This window comes from Oncorhynchus gorbuscha, unplaced genomic scaffold, assembly GCF_021184085.1.
Source record: "Oncorhynchus gorbuscha isolate QuinsamMale2020 ecotype Even-year unplaced genomic scaffold, OgorEven_v1.0 Un_scaffold_472, whole genome shotgun sequence".
Lineage (NCBI taxonomy): Eukaryota > Metazoa > Chordata > Actinopteri > Salmoniformes > Salmonidae > Oncorhynchus > Oncorhynchus gorbuscha.
The window spans coordinates 205,992-222,500 of NW_025745304.1; the positions used below are offsets into that span (position 1 = coordinate 205,992).

General features: G+C 41.3%; 1 pseudogene; it reads right to left on the minus strand.

The window, feature by feature from the left end:
• LOC124018308 overlaps positions 1–16,509 on the minus strand; it is an 84,435-nt pseudogene that overhangs the window by 42,043 nt on the left and 25,883 nt on the right.

The window sequence follows — 16,509 nt, forward strand, 5'->3', positions numbered from 1 at the left end:
GTACCTCAGTATAAACCAGTCTCTCTCTCCTCTCCGTACCTCAGTATAAACCAGTTCCTCTCTCCTCTCCGTACCTCAGTATAATGCAGTCCCTCTCTCTCCTCTCCGTACCTCAGTATAAACCAGTCCCTCTCTCCTCTCCGTACCTCAGGATAAACCAGTCCCTCTTTCCTCTCCGTACCTCAGTATAAACCAGTCCCTCTCTCCTCTCCGTACCTCAGTATAAACCAGTCCCTCTCTCCTCTCCGTACCTCAGTATAAACCAGTCCCTCTCTCCTCTCCGTACCTCAGGATAAACCAGTCCCTCTCTCCTCTCCGTACCTCAGTATAAACCAGTCCCTCTCTCCTCTCCGTACCTCAGGATAAACCAGTCCCTCTCTCCTCTCCGTACCTCAGGATAAACCAGTCCCTCTCTCCTCTCCGTACCTCAGTATAAACCAGTCCCTCTCTCCTCTCCGTACCTCAGTATAAACCAGTCCCTCTCTCCTCTCCGTACCTCAGGATAAACCAGTCCCTCTCTCCTCTCCGTACCTCAGTATAAACCAGTCCCTCTCTCCTCTCCGTACCTCAGTATAAACCAGTCCCTCTCTCCTCTCCGTACCTCAGTATAAACCAGTCCCTCTCTCCTCTCCGTACCTCAGTATAAACCAGTACCTCTCTCCTCTCCGTACCTCAGTATAAACCGTCTCTCTCTCCTCTCCGTACCTCAGTATAAACCAGTCTCTCTCTCCTCTCCGTACCTCAGTATAATGCAGTCCCTCTCTCTCCTCTCCGTACCTCAGTATAAACCAGTCTCTCCTCTCCGTACCTCAGTATAATGCAGTCCCTCTCTCCTCTCCGTACCTCAGTATAAACCAGTCCCTCTCTCTCTCCTCTCCGTACCTCAGTATAAACCAGTTCATCTCTCCTCTCCGTACCTCAGTATAAACCAGTTCCTCTCTCCTCTCCGTACCTCAGTATAATGCAGTCCCTCTCGGAGCCCCAGGGGATCGACTCTGACGTTGACATGACGACACTGGTTCATGAGCTCCAGGTGGGAGGGACACTGCACCCAGGAGGCGGAGCATGTCAGGGCCAGGTGCAGTTGCAGAGAAATACGCTCCGTGTTCTCTGTCAAACAGGAAGTAGAATGGACCAATTAATAGAACTAAAGAGGACAGACCAATCACGCAGTGTGTGTGTGTAATACCGGTATTTTCGGGGAAAACAGGTTCGATGCCGACCCCGTGGTCGGAGGGGGACAGGACCTGGGTGGGGTCTCGGAGGTAGATGCCTCGCTGCGTTCCCACGGTAACAGTGAAGCCCAGGTTAGCGGTGGGGAGAGAGGCATGCTGGGTCAGGTAGTCTACAGCTCTGTCCACCTGTAAAAAGCACAGAGAAACCAGTTAAATTCCACTATACAGTAGACACTAGTTCTCCACTATAGAGTAGACACTAGTTCTCCACTATACAGTAGACACTAGTTCTCCACTATACAGTAGACACTAGTTCTCCGCTATACAGTAGACACTAGTTCTCCGCTATACAGTAGAAAAACACTAGTTCTCCACTATACAGTAGACACTAGTTCTCCGCTATACAGTAGCCACTAGTTAGTTCTCCGCTATACAGTAGCCACTAGTTAGTTCTCCGCTATACAGTAGCCACTAGTTAGTTCTCCACTATACAGTAGACACTAGTTCTCCGCTATACAGTAGACAAACACTAGTTCTCCACTATACAGTAGACAAACACTAGTTCTCCACTATAGAGTAGACACTAGTTCTCCACTATACAGTAGACAAACACTAGTTCTCCACTATACAGTAGACAAACACTAGTTCTCCACTATACAGTAGACAAACACTAGTTCTCCACTATACAGTAGACAAACACTAGTTCTCCACTATACAGTAGACACTAGTTCTCCACTATACAGTAGACACTAGTTCTCCACTATACAGTAGACACTAGTTCTCCACTGTACAGTAGACACTAGTTCTCCACTATAGAGTAGACACTAGTTCTCCACTATAGAGTAGACACTAGTTCTCCACTATACAGTAGACACTAGTTCTCCACTATACAGTAGACACTAGTTCTCCACTATAGAGTAGACACTAGTTCTCCACTATACAGTAGACAAACACTAGTTCTCCACTATACAGTAGACAAACACTAGTTCTCCACTATACAGTAGACACTAGTTCTCCACTATAGAGTAGACACTAGTTCTCCACTATACAGTAGACACTAGTTCTCCGCTATAGAGTAGACACTAGTTCTCCGCTATACAGTAGACACTAGTTCTCCACTATACAGTAGACAAACACTAGTTCTCCACTATAGAGTAGACACTAGTTCTCCACTATACAGTAGACACTAGTTCTCCGCTATACAGTAGACACTAGTTCTCCGCTATACAGTAGACACTAGTTCTCCACTATACAGTAGACAAACACTAGTTCTCCACTATACAGTAGACAAACACTAGTTCTCCACTATACAGTAGACAAACACTAGTTCTCCACTATACAGTAGACAAACACTAGTTCTCCACTATACAGTAGACAAACACTAGTTCTCCACTATAGAGTAGACACTAGTTCTCCACTATAGAGTAGACACTAGTTCTCCACTATAAAGTAGACACTAGTTCTCCGCTATAGAGTAGACACTAGTTCTCCGCTATAGAGTAGACACTAGTTCTCCACTATAGAGTAGACACTAGTTCTCCACTATAGAGTAGACAAACACTAGTTCTCCACTATACAGTAGACACTAGTTCTCCACTATAGAGTAGACACTAGTTCTCCACTATAGAGTAGACACTAGTTCTCCACTATAGAGTAGACACTAGTTCTCCACTATACAGTAGACACTAGTTCTCCACTATACAGTAGACACTAGTTCTCCACTATACAGTAGACACTAGTTCTCCACTATACAGTAGACACTAGTTCTCCACTATACAGTAGACACTAGTTCTCCACTATACAGTAGACACTAGTTCTCCACTATAGAGTAGACACTAGTTCTCCACTATACAGTAGACACTAGTTCTCCACTATACAGTAGACACTAGTTCTCCACTATACAGTAGACACTAGTTCTCCACTATACAGTAGACACTAGTTCTCCACTATACAGTAGACACTAGTTCTCCACTATACAGTAGACACTAGTTCTCCGCTATACAGTAGACACTAGTTCTCCACTATACAGTAGACACTAGTTCTCCGCTATACAGTAGACACTAGTTCTCCGCTATACAGTAGACACTAGTTCTCCGCTATACAGTAGACACTAGTTCTCCGCTATACAGTAGACACTAGTTCTCCGCTATACAGTAGACACTAGTTCTCCGCTATACAGTAGACACTAGTTCTCCGCTATACAGTAGACACTAGTTCTCCGCTATAGAGTAGACAAACACTAGTTCTCCGCTATAGAGTAGACAAACACTAGTTCTCCACTATAGAGTAGACAAACACTAGTTCTCCACTATAGAGTAGACAAACACTAGTTCTCCACTATAGAGTAGACAAACACTAGTTCTCCACTATAGAGTAGACAAACACTAGTTCTCCACTATAGAGTAGACAAACACTAGTTCTCCACTATAAAGTAGACACTAGTTCTCCACTATACAGTAGACACTAGTTCTCCACTATAGAGTAGACACTAGTTCTCCACTATAGAGTAGACACTAGTTCTCCACTATACAGTAGACAAACACTAGTTCTCCACTATACAGTAGACAAACACTAGTTCTCCACTATACAGTAGACACTAGTTCTCCACTATAGAGTAGACACTAGTTCTCCACTATAGAGTAGACACTAGTTCTCCACTATAGAGTAGACACTAGTTCTCCACTATAGAGTAGACACTAGTTCTCCACTATACAGTAGACACTAGTTCTCCACTATACAGTAGACACTAGTTCTCCACTATACAGTAGACACTAGTTCTCCACTATAGAGTAGACACTAGTTCTCCACTATAGAGTAGACACTAGTTCTCCGCTATACAGTAGACACTAGTTCTCCGCTATAGAGTAGACACTAGTTCTCCGCTATACAGTAGACACTAGTTCTCCGCTATAGAGTAGACACTAGTTCTCCGCTATACAGTAGACAAACACTAGTTCTCCATTATACAGTAGACAAACACTAGTTCTCCACTATACAGTAGACACTAGTTCTCCACTATAGAGTAGACACTAGTTCTCCGCTATACAGTAGACACTAGTTCTCCGCTATACAGTAGACACTAGTTCTCCGCTATACAGTAGACACTAGTTCTCCGCTATAGAGTAGACAAACACTAGTTCTCCACTATACAGTAGACAAACACTAGTTCTCCACTATAGAGTAGACACTAGTTCTCCACTATAGAGTAGACACTAGTTCTCCACTATAGAGTAGACAAACACTAGTTCTCCACTATAGAGTAGACACTAGTTCTCCACTATAGAGTAGACACTAGTTCTCCACTATAGAGTAGACACTAGTTCTCCACTATAGAGTAGACACTAGTTCTCCACTATAGAGTAGACACTAGTTCTCCACTATAGAGTAGACACTAGTTCTCCACTATAGAGTAGACACTAGTTCTCCACTATAGAGTAGACACTAGTTCTCCACTATAGAGTAGACACTAGTTCTCCACTATAGAGTAGACACTAGTTCTCCACTATAGAGTAGACACTAGTTCTCCACTATAGAGTAGACACTAGTTCTCCACTATACAGTAGACAAACACTAGTTCTCCATTATACAGTAGACAAACACTAGTTCTCCACTATACAGTAGACACTAGTTCTCCGCTATACAGTAGACACTAGTTCTCCGCTATACAGTAGACACTAGTTCTCCGCTATAGAGTAGACACTAGTTCTCCGCTATAGAGTAGACGAACACTAGTTCTCCACTATACAGTAGACAAACACTAGTTCTCCACTATAGAGTAGACAAACACTAGTTCTCCACTATAGAGTAGACACTAGTTCTCCACTATAGAGTAGACAAACACTAGTTCTCCACTATAGAGTAGACAAACACTAGTTCTCCACTATAGAGTAGACACTAGTTCTCCACTATAGAGTAGACACTAGTTCTCCACTATAGAGTAGACACTAGTTCTCCACTATAGAGTAGACACTAGTTCTCCACTATAGAGTAGACACTAGTTCTCCGCTATAGAGTAGACACTAGTTCTCCGCTATACAGTAGACACTAGTTCTCCACTATAGAGTAGACACTAGTTCTCCACTATACAGTAGACAAACACTAGTTCTCCACTATAGAGTAGACACTAGTTCTCCGCTATACAGTAGACACTAGTTCTCCACTATAGAGTAGACACTAGTTCTCCACTATACAGTAGACAAACACTAGTTCTCCACTATACAGTAGACAAACACTAGTTCTCCACTATACAGTAGACAAACACTAGTTCTCCACTATAGAGTAGACACTAGTTCTCCACTATACAGTAGACACTAGTTCTCCACTATAGAGTAGACACTAGTTCTCCACTATAGAGTAGACACTAGTTCTCCACTATAGAGTAGACACTAGTTCTCCGCTATACAGTAGACACTAGTTCTCCACTATAGAGTAGACACTAGTTCTCCACTATACAGTAGACAAACACTAGTTCTCCACTATAGAGTAGACACTAGTTCTCCGCTATACAGTAGACACTAGTTCTCCACTATAGAGTAGACACTAGTTCTCCACTATACAGTAGACAAACACTAGTTCTCCACTATACAGTAGACAAACACTAGTTCTCCACTATACAGTAGACAAACACTAGTTCTCCACTATAGAGTAGACAAACACTAGTTCTCCACTATACAGTAGACAAACACTAGTTCTCCACTATACAGTAGACAAACACTAGTTCTCCACTATACAGTAGACAAACACTAGTTCTCCACTATACAGTAGACAAACACTAGTTCTCCACTATAGAGTAGACACTAGTTCTCCGCTATACAGTAGACACTAGTTCTCCACTATAGAGTAGACACTAGTTCTCCACTATACAGTAGACACTAGTTCTCCACTATACAGTAGACACTAGTTCTCCACTATACAGTAGACACTAGTTCTCCACTATACAGTAGACACTAGTTCTCCACTATACAGTAGACACTAGTTCTCCACTATACAGTAGACACTAGTTCTCCACTATACAGTAGACACTAGTTCTCCACTATACAGTAGACAAACACTAGTTCTCCACTATACAGTAGACAAACACTAGTTCTCCACTATAGAGTAGACAAACACTAGTTCTCCACTATAGAGTAGACAAACACTAGTTCTCCACTATAGAGTAGACACTAGTTCTCCACTATAGAGTAGACACTAGTTCTCCACTATAGAGTAGACACTAGTTCTCCGCTATACAGTAGACACTAGTTCTCCGCTATACAGTAGCCACTAGTTCTCCGCTATAGAGTAGACAAACACTAGTTCTCCGCTATAGAGTAGACAAACACTAGTTCTCCGCTATAGAGTAGACAAACACTAGTTCTCCACTATAGAGTAGACAAACACTAGTTCTCCACTATAGAGTAGACAAACACTAGTTCTCCACTATAGAGTAATAATAATAATAATAATAAATGCCATTTAGCAGACGCTTTTATCCAAAGCGACTTACAGTCATGTGTGCATACATTGTACGTATGGGTGGTCCCGGGGATCGAACCCACTACCCTGGCGTTACAAGCGCCATGCTCTACCAAACACTAGTTCTCCACTATAGAGTAGACAAACACTAGTTCTCCACTATAGAGTAGACAAACACTAGTTCTCCACTATAGAGTAGACAAACACTAGTTCTCCACTATAGAGTAGACAAACACTAGTTCTCCACTATAGAGTAGACAAACACTAGTTCTCCACTATAGAGTAGACAAACACTAGTTCTCCACTATAGAGTAGACAAACACTAGTTCTCCACTATAGAGTAGACAAACACTAGTTCTCCACTATAGAGTAGACAAACACTAGTTCTCCACTATAGAGTAGACAAACACTAGTTCTCCACTATAGAGTAGACACTAGTTCTCCACTATAGCGTAGACACTAGTTCTCCACTATAGAGTAGACACTAGTTCTCCACTATAGAGTAGACACTAGTTCTCCACTATAGAGTAGACACTAGTTCTCCACTATAGAGTAGACACTAGTTCTCCGCTATAGAGTAGACACTAGTTCTCCGCTATACAGTAGACACTAGTTCTCCACTATAGAGTAGACACTAGTTCTCCACTATACAGTAGACAAACACTAGTTCTCCACTATAGAGTAGACACTAGTTCTCCGCTATACAGTAGACACTAGTTCTCCACTATAGAGTAGACACTAGTTCTCCACTATACAGTAGACAAACACTAGTTCTCCACTATACAGTAGACAAACACTAGTTCTCCACTATACAGTAGACAAACACTAGTTCTCCACTATAGAGTAGACACTAGTTCTCCACTATACAGTAGACACTAGTTCTCCACTATAGAGTAGACACTAGTTCTCCACTATAGAGTAGACACTAGTTCTCCACTATAGAGTAGACACTAGTTCTCCGCTATACAGTAGACACTAGTTCTCCACTATAGAGTAGACACTAGTTCTCCACTATAGAGTAGACAAACACTAGTTCTCCACTATAGAGTAGACACTAGTTCTCCGCTATACAGTAGACACTAGTTCTCCACTATAGAGTAGACACTAGTTCTCCACTATACAGTAGACAAACACTAGTTCTCCACTATACAGTAGACAAACACTAGTTCTCCACTATACAGTAGACAAACACTAGTTCTCCACTATAGAGTAGACAAACACTAGTTCTCCACTATACAGTAGACAAACACTAGTTCTCCACTATACAGTAGACAAACACTAGTTCTCCACTATACAGTAGACAAACACTAGTTCTCCACTATACAGTAGACAAACACTAGTTCTCCACTATAGAGTAGACACTAGTTCTCCGCTATACAGTAGACACTAGTTCTCCACTATAGAGTAGACACTAGTTCTCCACTATACAGTAGACACTAGTTCTCCACTATACAGTAGACACTAGTTCTCCACTATACAGTAGACACTAGTTCTCCACTATACAGTAGACACTAGTTCTCCACTATACAGTAGACACTAGTTCTCCACTATACAGTAGACACTAGTTCTCCACTATACAGTAGACACTAGTTCTCCACTATACAGTAGACACTAGTTCTCCACTATACAGTAGACAAACACTAGTTCTCCACTATACAGTAGACAAACACTAGTTCTCCACTATAGAGTAGACAAACACTAGTTCTCCACTATAGAGTAGACAAACACTAGTTCTCCACTATAGAGTAGACACTAGTTCTCCACTATAGAGTAGACACTAGTTCTCCACTATAGAGTAGACACTAGTTCTCCGCTATACAGTAGACACTAGTTCTCCGCTATACAGTAGCCACTAGTTCTCCGCTATAGAGTAGACAAACACTAGTTCTCCGCTATAGAGTAGACAAACACTAGTTCTCCGCTATAGAGTAGACAAACACTAGTTCTCCACTATAGAGTAGACAAACACTAGTTCTCCACTATAGAGTAGACAAACACTAGTTCTCCACTATAGAGTAATAATAATAATAATAATAAATGCCATTTAGCAGACGCTTTTATCCAAAGCGACTTACAGTCATGTGTGCATACATTGTACGTATGGGTGGTCCCGGGGATCGAACCCACTACCCTGGCGTTACAAGCGCCATGCTCTACCAAACACTAGTTCTCCACTATAGAGTAGACAAACACTAGTTCTCCACTATAGAGTAGACAAACACTAGTTCTCCACTATAGAGTAGACAAACACTAGTTCTCCACTATAGAGTAGACAAACACTAGTTCTCCACTATAGAGTAGACAAACACTAGTTCTCCACTATAGAGTAGACAAACACTAGTTCTCCACTATAGAGTAGACAAACACTAGTTCTCCACTATAGAGTAGACAAACACTAGTTCTCCACTATAGAGTAGACAAACACTAGTTCTCCACTATAGAGTAGACAAACACTAGTTCTCCACTATAGCGTAGACACTAGTTCTCCACTATAGCGTAGACACTAGTTCTCCACTATAGAGTAGACACTAGTTCTCCGCTATAGAGTAGACACTAGTTCTCCGCTATAGAGTAGACACTAGTTCTCCGCTATAGAGTAGACACTAGTTCTCCGCTATACAGTAGACACTAGTTCTCCGCTATACAGTAGACACTAGTTCTCCGCTATACAGTAGACACTAGTTCTCCACTATACAGTAGACACTAGTTCTCCACTATACAGTAGACACTAGTTCTCCACTATACAGTAGACACTAGTTCTCCACTATACAGTAGACACTAGTTCTCCACTATAGAGTAGACACTAGTTCTCCACTATACAGTAGACACTAGTTCTCCACTATACAGTAGACACTAGTTCTCCACTATACAGTAGACACTAGTTCTCCACTATACAGTAGACACTAGTTCTCCACTATACAGTAGACACTAGTTCTCCACTATACAGTAGACACTAGTTCTCCACTATACAGTAGACACTAGTTCTCCACTATACAGTAGACACTAGTTCGATCCCCGGGACCACCCATACGTAGAATGTATGCACACATGACTGTAAGTCGCTTTGGATAAAAGCGTCTGCTAAATGGCATATATTATATTATTATTACACTAGTTCTCCACTATAGAGTAGACACTAGTTCTCCACTATACAGTAGACACTAGTTCTCCGCTATACAGTAGACACTAGTTCTCCACTATACAGTAGACGAACACTAGTTCTCCACTATACAGTAGACACTAGTTCTCCACTATACAGTAGACACTAGTTCTCCACTATAGAGTAGACACTAGTTCTCCACTATAGAGTAGAGACTAGTTCTCCACTATAGAGTAGACACTAGTTCTCCACTATAGAGTAGACACTAGTTCTCCACTATACAGTAGACACTAGTTCTCCACTATAGAGTAGACACTAGTTCTCCACTATACAGTAGACACTAGTTCTCCGCTATACAGTAGACACTAGTTCTCCGCTATAGAGTAGACACTAGTTCTCCGCTATAGAGTAGACACTAGTTCTCCGCTATAGAGTAGACAAACACTAGTTCTCCGCTATAGAGTAGACAAACACTAGTTCTCCACTATAGAGTAGACAAACACTAGTTCTCCACTATAGAGTAGACAAACACTAGTTCTCCACTATAGAGTAGACAAACACTAGTTCTCCACTATAGAGTAGACAAACACTAGTTCTCCACTATAGAGTAGACAAACACTAGTTCTCCACTATAGAGTAGACAAACACTAGTTCTCCACTATAGAGTAGACAAACACTAGTTCTCCACTATAGAGTAGACAAACACTAGTTCTCCACTATAGAGTAGACACTAGTTCTCCACTATAGAGTAGACACTAGTTCTCCACTATACAGTAGACACTAGTTCTCCACTATACAGTAGACACTAGTTCTCCACTATACAGTAGACACTAGTTCTCCACTATACAGTAGACACTAGTTCTCCACTATACAGTAGACACTAGTTCTCCACTATAGAGTAGACACTAGTTCTCCACTATAGAGTAGACACTAGTTCTCCACTATAGAGTAGACACTAGTTCTCCACTATAGAGTAGACACTAGTTCTCCACTATACAGTAGACACTAGTTCTCCACTATACAGTAGACACTAGTTCTCCACTATAGAGTAGACACTAGTTCTCCACTATACAGTAGACACTAGTTCTCCACTATACAGTAGACACTAGTTCTCCACTATACAGTAGACACTAGTTCGATCCCCGGGACCACCCATACGTAGAATGTATGCACACATGACTGTAAGTCACTTTGGATAAAAGCGTCTGCTAAATGGCATATATTATATTATTATTACACTAGTTCTCCACTATAGAGTAGACACTAGTTCTCCACTATACAGTAGACACTAGTTCTCCACTATAGAGTAGACACTAGTTCTCCACTATACAGTAGACACTAGTTCTCCACTATACAGTAGACACTAGTTCTCCACTATACAGTAGACACTAGTTCTCCACTATAGAGTAGACACTAGTTCTCCACTATAGAGTAGACACTAGTTCTCCACTATACAGTAGACACTAGTTCTCCACTATAGAGTAGACAAACACTAGTTCTCCACTATAGAGTAGACAAACACTAGTTCTCCACTATACAGTAGACACTAGTTCTCCACTATACAGTAGACACTAGTTCTCCACTATAGAGTAGACAAACACTAGTTCTCCACTATACAGTAGACACTAGTTCTCCACTATAGAGTAGACACTAGTTCTCCACTATACAGTAGACACTAGTTCTCCACTATACAGTAGACACTAGTTCTCCACTATACAGTTGACACTAGTTCTCCACTATACAGTAGCCAAACACTAGTTCTCCACTATACAGTAGCCAAACACTAGTTCTCCACTATACAGTAGCCACTAGTTCTCCACTATACAGTAGACACTAGTTCTCCACTATACAGTAGACACTAGTTCTCCACTATACAGTAGACACTAGTTCTCCACTATACAGTAGACACTAGTTCTCCACTATACAGTAGACACTAGTTCTCCACTATAGAGTAGACACTAGTTCTCCACTATAGAGTAGACACTAGTTCTCCACTATAGAGTAGACACTAGTTCTCCACTATACAGTAGACACTAGTTCTCCACTATAGAGTAGACACTAGTTCTCCACTATACAGTAGACACTAGTTCTCCACTATACAGTAGACACTAGTTCTCCACTATACAGTAGACACTAGTTCGATCCCCGGGACCACCCATACGTAGAATGTATGCACACATGACTGTAAGTCGCTTTGGATAAAAGCGTCTGCTAAATGGCATATATTATATTATTATTACACTAGTTCTCCACTATAGAGTAGACACTAGTTCTCCACTATACAGTAGACACTAGTTCTCCACTATAGAGTAGACACTAGTTCTCCACTATACAGTAGACACTAGTTCTCCACTATACAGTAGACACTAGTTCTCCACTATAGAGTAGACACTAGTTCTCCACTATACAGTAGACACTAGTTCTCCACTATACAGTAGACACTAGTTCTCCACTATACAGTAGACACTAGTTCTCCACTATAGAGTAGACACTAGTTCTCCACTATAGAGTAGACAAACACTAGTTCTCCACTATACAGTAGACACTAGTTCTCCACTATAGAGTAGACAAACACTAGTTCTCCACTATAGAGTAGACAAACACTAGTTCTCCACTATACAGTAGACACTAGTTCTCCACTATAGAGTAGACAAACACTAGTTCTCCACTATACAGTAGACACTAGTTCTCCACTATAGAGTAGACACTAGTTCTCCACTATACAGTAGACACTAGTTCTCCACTATACAGTAGACACTAGTTCTCCACTATACAGTAGCCACTAGTTCTCCACTATACAGTAGCCACTAGTTCTCCACTATACAGTAGCCACTAGTTCTCCACTATACAGTAGCCAAACACTAGTTCTCCACTATACAGTAGCCACTAGTTCTCCACTATACAGTAGACACTAGTTCTCCACTATACAGTAGACAAACACTAGTTCTCCGCCATACAGTAGACACTAGTTCTCCGCTATAGAGTAGACACTAGTTCTCCGCTATAGAGTAGACACTAGTTCTCCGCTATACAGTAGACACTAGTTCCCCGCTATACAGTAGACACTAGTTCCCCGCTATACAGTAGACACTAGTTCTCCGCTATACAGTAGACACTAGTTCTCCGCTATACAGTAGACACTAGTTCTCCGCTATACAGTAGACACTAGTTCTCCGCTATACAGTAGACACACACTAGTTCTCCGCTATACAGTAGACACACACTAGTTCTCCGCTATACAGTAGACAAACACTAGTTCTCCGCTATACAGTAGACAAACACTAGTTCTCCACTATAGAGTAGACAAACACTAGTTCTCCACTATACAGTAGACACTAGTTCTCCACTATACAGTAGACACTAGTTCTCCACTATACAGTAGACACTAGTTCTCCACTATACAGTAGACACTAGTTCTCCACTATACAGTAGACACTAGTTCTCCGCTATACAGTAGACACTAGTTCTCCACCATACAGTAGCCACTAGTTCTCCACCATACAGTAGCCACTAGTTCTCCACCATACAGTAGCCACTAGTTCTCCACTATACAGTAGCCACTAGTTCTCCACTATACAGTAGACACTAGTTCTCCACTATACAGTAGACAAACACTAGTTCTCAACTATACAGTAGACAAACACTAGTTCTCCACTATACAGTAGACACACACTAGTTCTCCACTATACAGTAGACACTAGTTCTCCACTATACAGTAGACACTAGTTCTCCACTATACAGTAGCCACTAGTTCTCCACTATACAGTAGCCACTAGTTAGTTCTCCACTATACAGTAGCCACTAGTTAGTTCTCCACTATACAGTAGCCACTAGTTAGTTCTCCACTATAGAGTAGACACTAGTTCTCCACTATAGAGTAGACACTAGTTCTCCACTATACAGTAGACACTAGTTCTCCACTATAGAGTAGACACTAGTTCTCCACTATACAGTAGACACTAGTTCTCCACTATACAGTAGACACTAGTTCTCCGCTATAGAGTAGACACTAGTTCTCCGCTATAGAGTAGACACTAGTTCTCCGCTATAGAGTAGACACTAGTTCTCCGCTATAGAGTAGACAAACACTAGTTCTCCACTATAGAGTAGACAAACACTAGTTCTCCACTATAGAGTAGACAAACACTAGTTCTCCACTATAGAGTAGACAAACACTAGTTCTCCACTATAGAGTAGACAAACACTAGTTCTCCACTATAGAGTAGACAAACACTAGTTCTCCACTATAGAGTAGACAAACACTAGTTCTCCACTATAGAGTAGACAAACACTAGTTCTCCACTATAGAGTAGACAAACACTAGTTCTCCACTATAGAGTAGACACTAGTTCTCCACTATAGAGTAGACACTAGTTCTCCACTATAGAGTAGACACTAGTTCTCCACTATACAGTAGACACTAGTTCTCCGCTATACAGTAGACACTAGTTCTCCACTATACAGTAGACACTAGTTCTCCACTATACAGTAGACACTAGTTCTCCACTATACAGTAGACACTAGTTCTCCACTATAGAGTAGACACTAGTTCTCCACTATAGAGTAGACACTAGTTCTCCACTATAGAGTAGACACTAGTTCTCCACTATAGAGTAGACACTAGTTCTCCACTATACAGTAGACACTAGTTCTCCACTATAGAGTAGACACTAGTTCTCCACTATACAGTAGACACTAGTTCTCCACTATACAGTAGACACTAGTTCTCCACTATACAGTAGACACTAGTTCGATCCCGGGACCACCCATACGTAGAATGTATGCACACATGACTGTAAGTCGCTTTGGATAAAAGCGTCTGCTAAATGGCATATATTATATTATTATTACACTAGTTCTCCACTATAGAGTAGACACTAGTTCTCCACTATACAGTAGACACTAGTTCTCCACTATAGAGTAGACACTAGTTCTCCACTATACAGTAGACACTAGTTCTCCACTATACAGTAGACACTAGTTCTCCACTATACAGTAGACACTAGTTCTCCACTATACAGTAGACACTAGTTCTCCACTATAGAGTAGACACTAGTTCTCCACTATAGAGTAGACACTAGTTCTCCACTATAGAGTAGACAAACACTAGTTCTCCACTATAGAGTAGACAAACACTAGTTCTCCACTATAGAGTAGACAAACACTAGTTCTCCACTATACAGTAGACACTAGTTCTCCACTATACAGTAGACACTAGTTCTCCACTATACAGTAGACACTAGTTCTCCACTATAGAGTAGACAAACACTAGTTCTCCACTATAGAGTAGACAAACACTAGTTCTCCACTATAGAGTAGACACTAGTTCTCCACTATACAGTAGACACTAGTTCTCCACTATACAGTAGACACTAGTTCTCCACTATACAGTAGCCACTAGTTCTCCACTATACAGTAGCCACTAGTTCTCCACTATACAGTAGCCAAACACTAGTTCTCCACTATACAGTAGCCACTAGTTCTCCACTATACAGTAGCCACTAGTTCTCCACTATACAGTAGCCACTAGTTCTCCACTATACAGTAGACACTAGTTCTCCACTATACAGTAGACACTAGTTCTCCACTATACAGTAGACACTAGTTCTCCACTATACAGTAGACACTAGTTCTCCACTATAGAGTAGACACTAGTTCTCCACTATAGAGTAGACACTAGTTCTCCACTATACAGTAGACACTAGTTCTCCACTATAGAGTAGACAAACACTAGTTCTCCACTATAGAGTAGACAAACACTAGTTCTCCACTATAGAGTAGACACTAGTTCTCCACTATACAGTAGACAAACACTAGTTCTCCACTATACAGTAGACACTAGTTCTCCACTATAGAGTAGACACTAGTTCTCCACTATACAGTAGACACTAGTTCTCCACTATACAGTAGACACTAGTTCTCCACTATACAGTAGACACTAGTTCTCCACTATACAGTAGACACTAGTTCTCCACTATACAGTAGCCACTAGTTCTCCACTATACAGTAGCCACTAGTTCTCCACTATACAGTAGCCAAACACTAGTTCTCCACTATACAGTAGCCACTAGTTCTCCACTATACAGTAGACACTAGTTCTCCACTATACAGTAGACAAACACTAGTTCTCCGCCATACAGTAGACACTAGTTCTCCGCTATAGAGTAGACACTAGTTCTCCGCTATACAGTAGACACTAGTTCTCCGCTATACAGTAGACACTAGTTCTCCGCTATACAGTAGACACTAGTTCTCCACTATACAGTAGACCCTAGTTCTCCACTATACAGTAGCCACTAGTTAGTTCTCCACTATACAGTAGCCAAACACTAGTTCTCCACTATACAGTAGCCACTAGTTCTCCACTATACAGTAGCCAAACACTAGTTCTCCGCTATACAGTAGACACTAGTTCTCCGCTATACAGTAGACACTAGTTCTCCGCTATACAGTAGACACTAGTTCTCCGCTATACAGTAGACAAACACTAGTTCTCCGCTATACAGTAGACAAACACTAGTTCTCCGCTATACAGTAGACAAACACTAGTTCTCCACTATACAGTAGACAAACACTAGTTCTCCACTATACAGTAGACACTAGTTCTCCACTATACAGTAGACACTAGTTCTCCACTATACAGTAGACACTAGTTCTCCACTATACAGTAGACACTAGTTCTCCACTATACAGTAGACACTAGTTCTCCACTATACAGTAGACACTAGTTCTCCACTATACAGTAGACACTAGTTCTCCACTATACAGTAGATACTAGTT